We start from the raw sequence: 10,405 nt of genomic DNA, 5'->3' as shown, positions 1-10,405 counted from the left end.
CTGACACTTCAAACAAGTTACAATAGGCGAGGCTCACCAGCACAGCATGTTGAAAGCATCTAAGTCCGTTTTTAGGTTGCAAGTCATGTTTGCACAAATTTTAATTGACTTCTATATTCAGTGCTCCAATGCACACAACCATGGGTTGGATAAAATCCGTTTGCAGTAAAATCATTTTGCCCTCACCAGGACAACATCAGCTGACATTTTCTTGAAAACCCTCAGCTTCATCCAAACAGGTATACCTGTTATACATACTTAGTATGGCATTGCCAAGGACCAAATCAGAATGCAGCTTGCTGTCCACACTTAAGCTATGCCATATTGTGATGCTGCTTTACGATGTGATACTCACCGAGGGCTTGTATAAACATGATTTTGTTGGGTGCGACATGCCACGTTTCAAATAAGTTTGCGAAGAGCAAAAGTGCCTCGTCATGATGACCGCTGTTGGCCATGCTCCGAAACACAGCATGTGCATCTTGGATGCTGTTGCATCTGTTGTACAAGTCGATGAGGCAAATTGAGAGGGGCTAAAGTCTTTCAAGCCCGGCACAAACCACACATACATAGAGTTGGTTGGCAAAGAGATCCGCCCAAACATTTTGATGAGGAGAAGGTAGATAAGAGAACGCTTCTCTTTGCTCTCCAAGCTTTGGAGGGCCTCTACCAAAGCTGAATGGGGAAACGGTTGCGTATGCAAGAGTGTCATTTGTCTTTCTACACCTACATTGTGCTTTGTACAAAAAGAAAGCACAAAACGAGCTGAAGGCAAGACGGACATCAAGCTCATGGTAGAGCAAGCAGCGTTGATTTCAAACAGTCGCATTGCACTTGCTAGTGGTAGATCTGTTTCCTCTTATTTGCCAATTAACTCTATGCATGCTCGCCCTTGATCACTTGCCACCATGCAATGGCATTGAAGTACATAAGGTGAGGGTGAGCATGTTCAAAAACTCTATTTATATCTATTAATTGAAAACATTACATAGTGCTATTACATGAAGAAGCTAGACAGATCATCTAGATTGATGAATCTTTGAACAATGGAACCTCAAATCCCAAACCCCTTGGGACCCAAAGCAACATAGAACTGCAGTTTGTCTAATTGATTATGAGACGGATGTGTTTGCCCCAAGTTATGGGCTCAAGTGTACCTTGAATGATGAACCGTTTAAAAACTTTGTGTGCATGTTTATCTTTGCATATGTTCTCATGGAGCATTTTGCTAGTCATGCTTTTCAAAAAGCAACATCCCACCATGCTAGTGCGTGTATTGAGTTCTTAACTTTCAAATTTTGTGAATAACACAGTATTTGCAAACTTCACAAACAATTTTAGAAGGTTCATGAGCCGTTTACATTGCTCTCACACTTCATGCATTGTTTACATCTAGTGCAAATAGAGTTCACATTTATCAAAAGTCAATGAATTGAGGCACGTCTTAATCCGAAGTAGAGCGATGGTTATACTGAATTCTAACCCTACCCATTTCTTTGAGCCATTCGTCCCCCCTTGCTCACCTTGATTCATTGAGTTTGAGAATAGACCATGTAAGACATGTAATATTGATGCACGAAGACAATAGATGGTAGCTTTGAATTTTTAATGACAAACATGAAGAAACTGGAATGGACTAATAAACCATATTACTTGTTTTAATCACTTAACACAGACATGTTAAAATGCTACTCATTATTTGGTTCATCATAAAGATGGCTTCATTGTTTATCTTTTTAAGCTTGCAATCATTTCATCGACTTGTAAGCTACCAATGATTCTGTAACTCATTGGCATGAGGAGTCATCCCAATCAACATGATCAAGGAGGTATGCCAGTGACCTTCATTGTTTTTGCCGTCGGATGAAGTGTTGCATGAATACACAAACAAAGCTTGAAGATGAAGAGGAGCTTAAAAGCACGGAACATGAAGTAGAACTACTTAGTATGCAAGAATATAGAAAATTATGCCTTGGGTGGAGGGCGTACATACAATGCACAAGCAAAAAAAGCTCCTAGACAAAGTGGGAAATAGTGATGTAATGAACAAGAGCTGGCACTCATGTATACACTAGGCCTCGAGAGCATCAATCAACAAAGTGAAGTAGGCTCAAAATTTTACAAAATTCTTTGAAATTTCACATGAGAAAATGCCTTTGTGGATAGATTTATGGTGTTGTCTTGTGTTAGCACATAGATCATGACGATTGCTCTGGCTAAGTCTCTCCACAACCTAGTGGTAATGCATCTTGATGTGCTTTGTACGAACATCTGTTCTGTGTAATGTACTGAGCATTAAAGAATTTTGGAGGCATTTTATAAGGCCTTATTGTTGTGGTAAAGCCAGTTGGCCGCCTGTGAGACTAGCACCCTACATCACTGATTCACTAACTTAATATCCTTCTCTTATATACAATAAAGGTAATATACTCTCTCTCTCTCTCTCTCTCTCTCTCTCTCTCTCTCTCTCTCTCTCTCTCTCTCCTTCTGGTGTGTTATTTTCCCCATATCTTGCTCTCTTCTTCTTCCCCTTCACTGCATGCATGGGCACACCGCCCTTCAATTGGTATCAGAGCCACAGAAGGCAGCAGCCTCTCAACCCCCATGCCCCTCCCCTTGCGTGCGATGATGGCCGTAGCAAGGAAGCCATGGGAAATGAAGGGAAATTAATGACTTCACAGATCTGTAGATGTCGGCGGTTGATAGCTTGCAAAACCATTGAAGCTTCAAAAAATGGATAGACAGTAAAAGAATCATATAAGTCTTTTTGAAGTGTGGAAATTATGCAAGGTCTATCGGGCAACTTTCAAAAGGTTTTGGAGTGGCAAGGTGTAGCCTTGCAAATCATTACAATCGAGCGACCTTGCAACTGGCGATGGAGTTTTAACTTCTTAGAAAAAACAGGATCTGTAGATGGAGTCTCTCTCTTCCGCTCCCCTTCATCTCACTTGGCGTTTAGCCTTCATCTTGCAGAGAGAGACACGTGTAAAGGGTTATGTACTCCTCCATATAAACTTACCTTGGTTGCACAACCCCAAAGAGTACTCCCACTCCTCCTTAGTCACGTCTTCATTGCACTGTTGTGTGCTTTTTCAATTGGTTGTGCAACCATCTTAAGCTCATGAATGTTGGTAGGCTCTCCAGATCCGTCGGATAATGCATCTGTGGTCGTCTTCCCCGTCTCCACTCGATCCGTGCCCTTTGTCACTCTTGCTTTGCATCCTCCTATTGTGAAATCCACTTTTGCATCACTGGATTGTAAAGCATGCAAAATCGATTGATTTTAGCCTCTAGATCTTTCGTCATCTTCTTCTCAACACAGAGATTGCACATGACAATCCCAAATATGCGCTCATCATTGATGGTTCTCCATAGCGTGTCCCGGGCTTTATCAAATTCGTCTAACCACTCTCCAATGTAAACTAGGGACTCTGATACCAGCCAACCTTCTGCCATGCTACCCTCTGGACGTGCCTTCTGACGCACATATCCCTTAAGTGTTTTCATGAAACGTTCTAAAAAGAACATCCATCTGGAATGTACTGTGCTAGCTATTTCCACCTCATCAACTATTTGCATGTTAGTAGATATATGGATGTATCAACAAGGGAGCTACGGCATCCGGTTCCGACATCCTCTCACACATACATACATAGCTCCCTTGTTGATGTGTGTGTGTGTGTGAGTTGTGTTTTTCATACTCTCTCTCTCTCTCTCTCTCTCTCTCTCTCTCTCTCTCTCTCGCATCAACTTGACCGAGCATCAACGAGCTCGCCTTATCGACATCGACTTCAAGGTTTGGCACTTCCTTCGGTGGTGGACATTAGCATCACATCAACCTCGATGGCATCATCGACATCAACGGCCCCACCTGGCCTACCTTCAACCAACGTTGGTATTGAGTTATCCGGTCACATCATTTATGAATTGTTTGAGAGAGAGCACTCTGGTCTTCTCGAAGTCTCTTGAGAGACTGTTTTCCCGAGCACCCTGGTCAGAGGTAGAGATTCTGCTTTGACAATACAAGTGGAGTGCGTTGGAGATCCAGTTGACAATCCATCCCGAATGAGGTGTAGTTTTCGGCACAACATTGCAAGTGGAGTTATTTTCTCACATGTTCACAGTCTTATAGGGGGGGACATATAGCCCAAGCATACATTGCTTTGCAGTTCACAGGTGTTTACAGACTCTCTGCATTTCTCAAAGAGTTTAAGGTATGCCATATGCACTTGGCACTTGTTGTATGATAGCTGTTGTCAATTTTTGAGATTTCGGTCTCTACTTCTTATGCATATGGCCTAGTTGGCTCTGTATAGGCACAATACATAGGTGTTTGCTAGATACAGGTTGCATGTTCTACTTTTGGTAGATTTTTGTTACAATTTGCAGATTCTTGTGGGAGTATGCGTATTTAAGCGTAGCAGGCACTGTTTTTTGCGCGCATGCTCTTTTGAGAGCGAGATCCCAACAGGGATTATTGTTTACTACTTGCAATAATTTTTCGGTGCGTGTTTATGCATGGTTTTTCTCATGTACATTGAATTGCAAACACTGCCTACTGTACATCGTGTGGAGCCAATAGGCAGTGTTTCTTGGCATTCTCGCCATAGTGTTCAAGTCTTGTAGTTATGGCCTCTGCTTTTGAGAAAGATATTTACAACATACACAAGTTTGACGGCATGAATTTTTTCATACAGAGAGAGCATATTCAAAACATGACCCAAAAAGCCCAATTAGGTCCACTCTTTGAGTGCCCAAAGGGAAATGGCTACACGAATACACAATGGTAAGATGCTTGATGCCAAAGCTAAGTCCACTATTTACCTGCACCTAGCAGAGTCTATGTACAAAGTCCACTATCAAGGAACAAGCGTACCATCTTCGACAACTTCTATTTGGACAATGCAATTTAGATGGAACCTCGCCATCTTCAACAACTATTCGGACAATGCATTCTAGATGGAACCTTGCCAACAAAAACTACTGAACAGTTGGTCTAGTAGCCACATATTTCACAACACATTGCTACCCAATGCATCCCTTCCATACGCATATAATAGGGCCACATTCAACCGGCTTGCATGAACATGTTGTTCGTGCCCATGCACATTGTACAAACCTTCGTTTGGACGACTCAAAATGGGAAGGGGAGAGTAATAGTAGCTTAAGCAGCTTATTGCAAGATCTAAAGCTGCAAGATGTTGAGAAATCATGTATATAGTGTATAAAGTGTGTTTTGATGCTTGAATTTTTGCTTTGTTTCTCTCTTTTTAATAGGATTTAACCCTTAACAAGCATAATAATGAGCCATAATAACATTGTTGATAGACAAGATGCCTAGAGTGAGAATATGTATATATGAGTGTATGAAATAATTTTGGCTCAATTTTTGAACCAATAATTTTAAAAAATAGTATAGACATGATGCCTAGAGTGAGAATATGTATATATGAGTGTATGAAATAATTTTGGCTAAATTTTTGAACAGATAATAACATTTTTTAGTAATTCAATAAGGATAAAAAACTAATAAACGGAGCAAAAAAAAATCAGAATCGTTCTTAAAGAAACTGCCAAATCTACAAAGCAAGAGCTTCGAGTATGTCAAGTTTGGAGGGATTTGGCACAATTCAAATTTGGACCACGGACCAAAATTGCAAAATTCAGGGAAATTAACAATTGGGCATCCAAACAATGAGCCGTCTAAGCTGCAGGCAATATGCCACAAAAAATGTGAGCAAACAAGATAAGTATATAGTTAGCACTCTGGGTAGGTCGGACACATAGGTAAAATTGAGCAGGATAGAGCTCATTTGTATTTTGTCACACACACACACACACACACACACACACACACACACACACACACACACACACACACAGAGCTTTGGTGACCTAGGGCTAGCTGTGAGTTGTCTATTGCTACGGACACCCAAAAACCTCTTACTGCACCAAATTTCACAAGTATAATCTTTAACCAAGCAAGATCATTTGTGTATAGTCCACATTGCACAAAAAACATCAAAACAACTACACGAAACAAATCCAAGACGAGGATTTTGCAAATTGTCAGGGATCCATGGGGACACTAAACACAATCCAAAATAAAAAACATTCCACCCAAAAGTTCCACACAATGGATAGAATCTAGCCATGCAGTCGTAGTCCAGAAAGGGAGTGGAACTTGGATCACGATCCATGTTCTCTTATCACCAAACTCAAAGATTTTTTGGCAAAAGGTCTCACAAAAGCATCTATTTATTGTTGTGATTACAAACTCAAAGTGGAACAAGGTAAAATTGGGCCCACAGTTAGAGATCATCTTGGGGGTATCACCCTAAAAATTTGAGAGAAAATGGACATAGAATCACCCCAAAACCTTGGCAAAACGGAAGATCAGATTGCAAATGGTCATTTTGACCCAAGAAGTGCAAAAATGATCCAAATCCAAAAATATGATGACCAATAGCTTAGGGAACATATCAAGATCCTTCCCACAAAATTTGGTAATATTTGGTCACACAACATGGATCACAATCCATGTACCTCAAGGTCAATTCTGACAAAAATTGAGCAAACAATGATTGTACATGTTAATTATGGAAGAGAGGCAGTTTCTCATTGTCTTGTGCACAAAATGTCTTATGTTGCAAAGTTGAGCAGCTTCAGAGTGCAAGTGTTAAAGTCAAAGTGTTTGACAAAGCTAGGGGATTCAAAAGTTTGGTATGCTCAATGTATCACAATATAGTGCAAAAGTGCTTACCAAATGGGCAAAACTTGCTGGCAGGCCTAAGATGGTTAAACAAACAAATCCCAAATGCTTTAAAATTTGACAGACAGCTAGTTTCGAAAGGGGACTTCAACTTCCAATCATCAAATCTACAAAACTTCAAACAGTCAAGCTAAAGAATCTATCAAAGCTGGCATCAAAATTCTAATATGGCAATGTTGAACCAAAGTGGATCATAAACTGGGTAAACTTGGGAAAAACTTGGTCAAATTTGAAAAGATTTTTACTAGTGTACTAGGATAGGCTATAAGGGCATGCTTCCCAAGTTTCGCCCCAAAATTCTGTCAAACATGGATCGCAATCCATGTACCTTTTCCACTTTTCCATGCCAAAACCTAACCATGGGGTCTTAAGTGCCAAATATTTCCTAACCCTAAAGTATCATCATTTGGACACTAAAACCCTAGCAAAAGTGCCAAAACTCTCTACGTATGCAAAAAGTTTCCAAGATTTGGCATAAATCCCAAACCAGTGATCCAAATCACAAAACTTTTGAACCATAGCATACTTTATCAGATGGTGCAAGCGAAATTCCCAAATGTGTTCCAACATGGATTGTGATCCATGTACCTCAGACCCAGAATTGACATATAACCACATGACCTAGTGCCCATAGTTGTCCTAGTCGCACTGGTGAAGTTTGGTCAAACTTGAAGTTGTTTTGATCAAGTTATGCTCATTTATCATTTAATGGTCAAGTTTGCTTTTAAAACTCTTTCTTGATAGCTTTTTAACAAATTTCTAGAGCTAAACAATTGATTTTCTCATAGCAGAATGCCATGAAGGAAGCCTCAGAAGGCGTGGAAATAAGCTCTGTATGAAGTAGTGGACATTGGACATATCTTCCAATGAGAAAGCTCACATAACGGATGAAGAGCTGACAAAATTTTGAGCAAATGTATTCATTAGGAAGTTCTAGGCAGCTGATGGAACAAAAGTCAAGACAATCAAATTTTCTAAAGAGCTATGGACACTCCACCAACAAAGAGAAGTAATAGAAGGGTAAAGGTTCTTGCAACTCAAAAGTCTTTTTAGATTTCCATAATGGGGCACGTAAATTTAAAGACCCCATGAGCTTATGAGCTCCATACAGTACAACAAGGAATCAACACTAATGGATAAGGATTGTTCCATGGTCAAGGTGCGGATCACCGATGAGCTAATCTACCAAGCACTTCATTTCCCCGCTAGAAATCATAATTTTCTCAACAAGACCAAAGCAATTGGTAATGATAAAGCATTCATCAAGAATCAAGGTCATAGGTTCAGACGGAGCTCCCACTATGACTGATCTCCCAACACCTTAAAGTCCAAAAGCCACCATGCTACACCGAGCCCAATCTACACATAGTGGTGGTTACAGCTATAGCTAAAACAAGGGTAATCATATGCCACTTGGGCAATATATCCTTGAAAATATAGTAGAAGATAATCTCAAAGTCAATAAAAGGAACAAAACCTATATGAATGTGGGCCAGCTCCTCACTTGGATAGCCTACCAAGCCCTAGGAATGATTGACAAGTTGTCGAAAGCGGCATCCCATTTGGAATTGCTACACAGAGCAAAGCATGTCATCCGCTTGATGGGTAGTTCGTCTACTATACCAGCAAAGAGAAGGTCCAAAGGGCAAAGCTCATAGGCCAAGACCCTAGACAATGAGGCAATTGAATCACATATAGAGCAGCTCAGTGGAGAAATAAAGCCCAAGAATTGTGATACTCCATCAAAACATCAACCGATAGAAGACGAAGAAGAAGCATTTGGTTTCACAATCCCACTTATCCATAAAAAGCACCAGATGACTGAGCAAATCCCAAAGGCACAAGTCCAAAGAACCATGGAGGAATCTCAAAGGTTAAGGGAAGAACAATCGGCAAAGATAGTGGTCGAGAAGAAGAAAATGGAAGAAGTTGGCTCAAAAACGGATGATGAGGGTGACATACATCAAGCTCATAAAAAATCTTGAGAAAATCAAAGCCGAGCATCTGGTAAAAAAACAAGAGACATCATTGAAAGAAGCTTGAGGAGTAAGTTGAGCTAGCTGGCTCATTTAGGCAATGCATACAAGATGTACTAAAAAGGAAAGTAGAGCAAAGAGAAGAACAAGACACCAAACAACAAAACAAGCAAGATTTGATTCACCAAAAAGCCATCAGTCCACACGTGAAGAACTGCCAGAAAATAAAGCTACCGATGAACAATGAGAAATAATAGGAGATAGAGGTAGAGATTGAGCAACAACGTCTCCCTAAAATCGACCACACCTCCTCCTGCTACTGAGGAAAAAGAAGAAGCCCAAGATCAAGAAGACTAATCATAAGTTGAAGCAAATCTAAAGAAGACACAAAAAAAAGCAAAGAGAACTAACACAAAGTGCTCAAGATAGGAAAGAAGAAGAACAAGAACAAGCAGCAAAAAAGGAGGAAAAAACGAGAGTCGACGCTTGAGACTTCATGGTAGCCAACGATGCAAGTGGGCAGATAGGTCCCACCCCAATCTAGATCTACCATCAAAGAAGCTGACAAGCTCATCAAAGAATTTGAACTCAAGCAACACTTAGAAATTATCAGGATCTAATTCTAATGCTAGAGATCTGTATCAAAATTGAGGGAATTGGATGCTAGAGACAATAAAGAGGAGGAAAATGCAGCAATTAGAGAGAATGTAAGGCTACGACAATAGATTTACTATCTCCAAGATGATAATTAAAGATTGCAAGATGCACTAGAACGAGAAAAAAGAGACCTGGCAAGTCTCTTTCAAGACCTCGAAGATCAAATTGTAGCTAGCAGTGAACCTCAAGTGGAGCAACACAAACTAGAGGAAAGGTTGGCAGTAGAGCAACAAAGATGTGCAAAGTTAAGTGATTCTTATGATGTTGTTAAACATATGCTCTCAAATCTCCTCACCTGCAAGATGTGTCAGTTCCACCCTCAACCTCGCAGACTCCAATTTTCATAACAGGGGATATCAAAACTTTAAAGGTGGATCTTGCACAAGATAAATATCAAAGACAGATGATGATAGCTAGCCAAATGGCCATATAGAACCAAAAAGATCAAGAGATCAAAGAATTGTAAGAGAAGCTGGCAAAAGCAAAAGTTGATCTAGCTAGCCACGCTAAGAAGCACGCTCATGAGCTGCAAAGTAAAGATCAAACAATCACAACTATGCAAGCTAAAGAATTTGTGCCGGTCCAATAAACCGCACCTCCAACAATAGAATTTGAAAGAGTAGACTTACCCTCCTTGGACATTCGGAGCACATCTACAGGGGGTGGGCTACATGATCGTGAAAAAGATACAAAGCAGATGGGTGCTAGAGAGGAACTCTGGAATTGTATGTATGCTTTGACCACACGTGAGACAGCCTGAAGCTCCCCCCTTATTATGAGCCGCTAACAGGGGCACATCCGGACAGTAGCTCTCCTTGAGCCGACTATGCTTAATGGAGTGTAGTGCTATTGGCCATTGGAGCACGGTTCTTTTGTCTATTTGGAAGATTGAGAGTTTGCTTCTTGGCTATGGTGATACATAGGCCAACACCTGTGGACCTGCACTATAGACAAGGCAAGTGGGCAACTGACTTGTAACGAAACAAGCATCAAAGTGACG

Source organism: Adiantum capillus-veneris, chromosome 22 (genome assembly GCF_014529385.1).
Source record: "Adiantum capillus-veneris isolate H3 chromosome 22, ASM1452938v2, whole genome shotgun sequence".
Classification (NCBI taxonomy): Eukaryota; Viridiplantae; Streptophyta; class Polypodiopsida; order Polypodiales; family Pteridaceae; genus Adiantum; species Adiantum capillus-veneris.
This window is presented reverse-complemented; position numbering follows the sequence as displayed.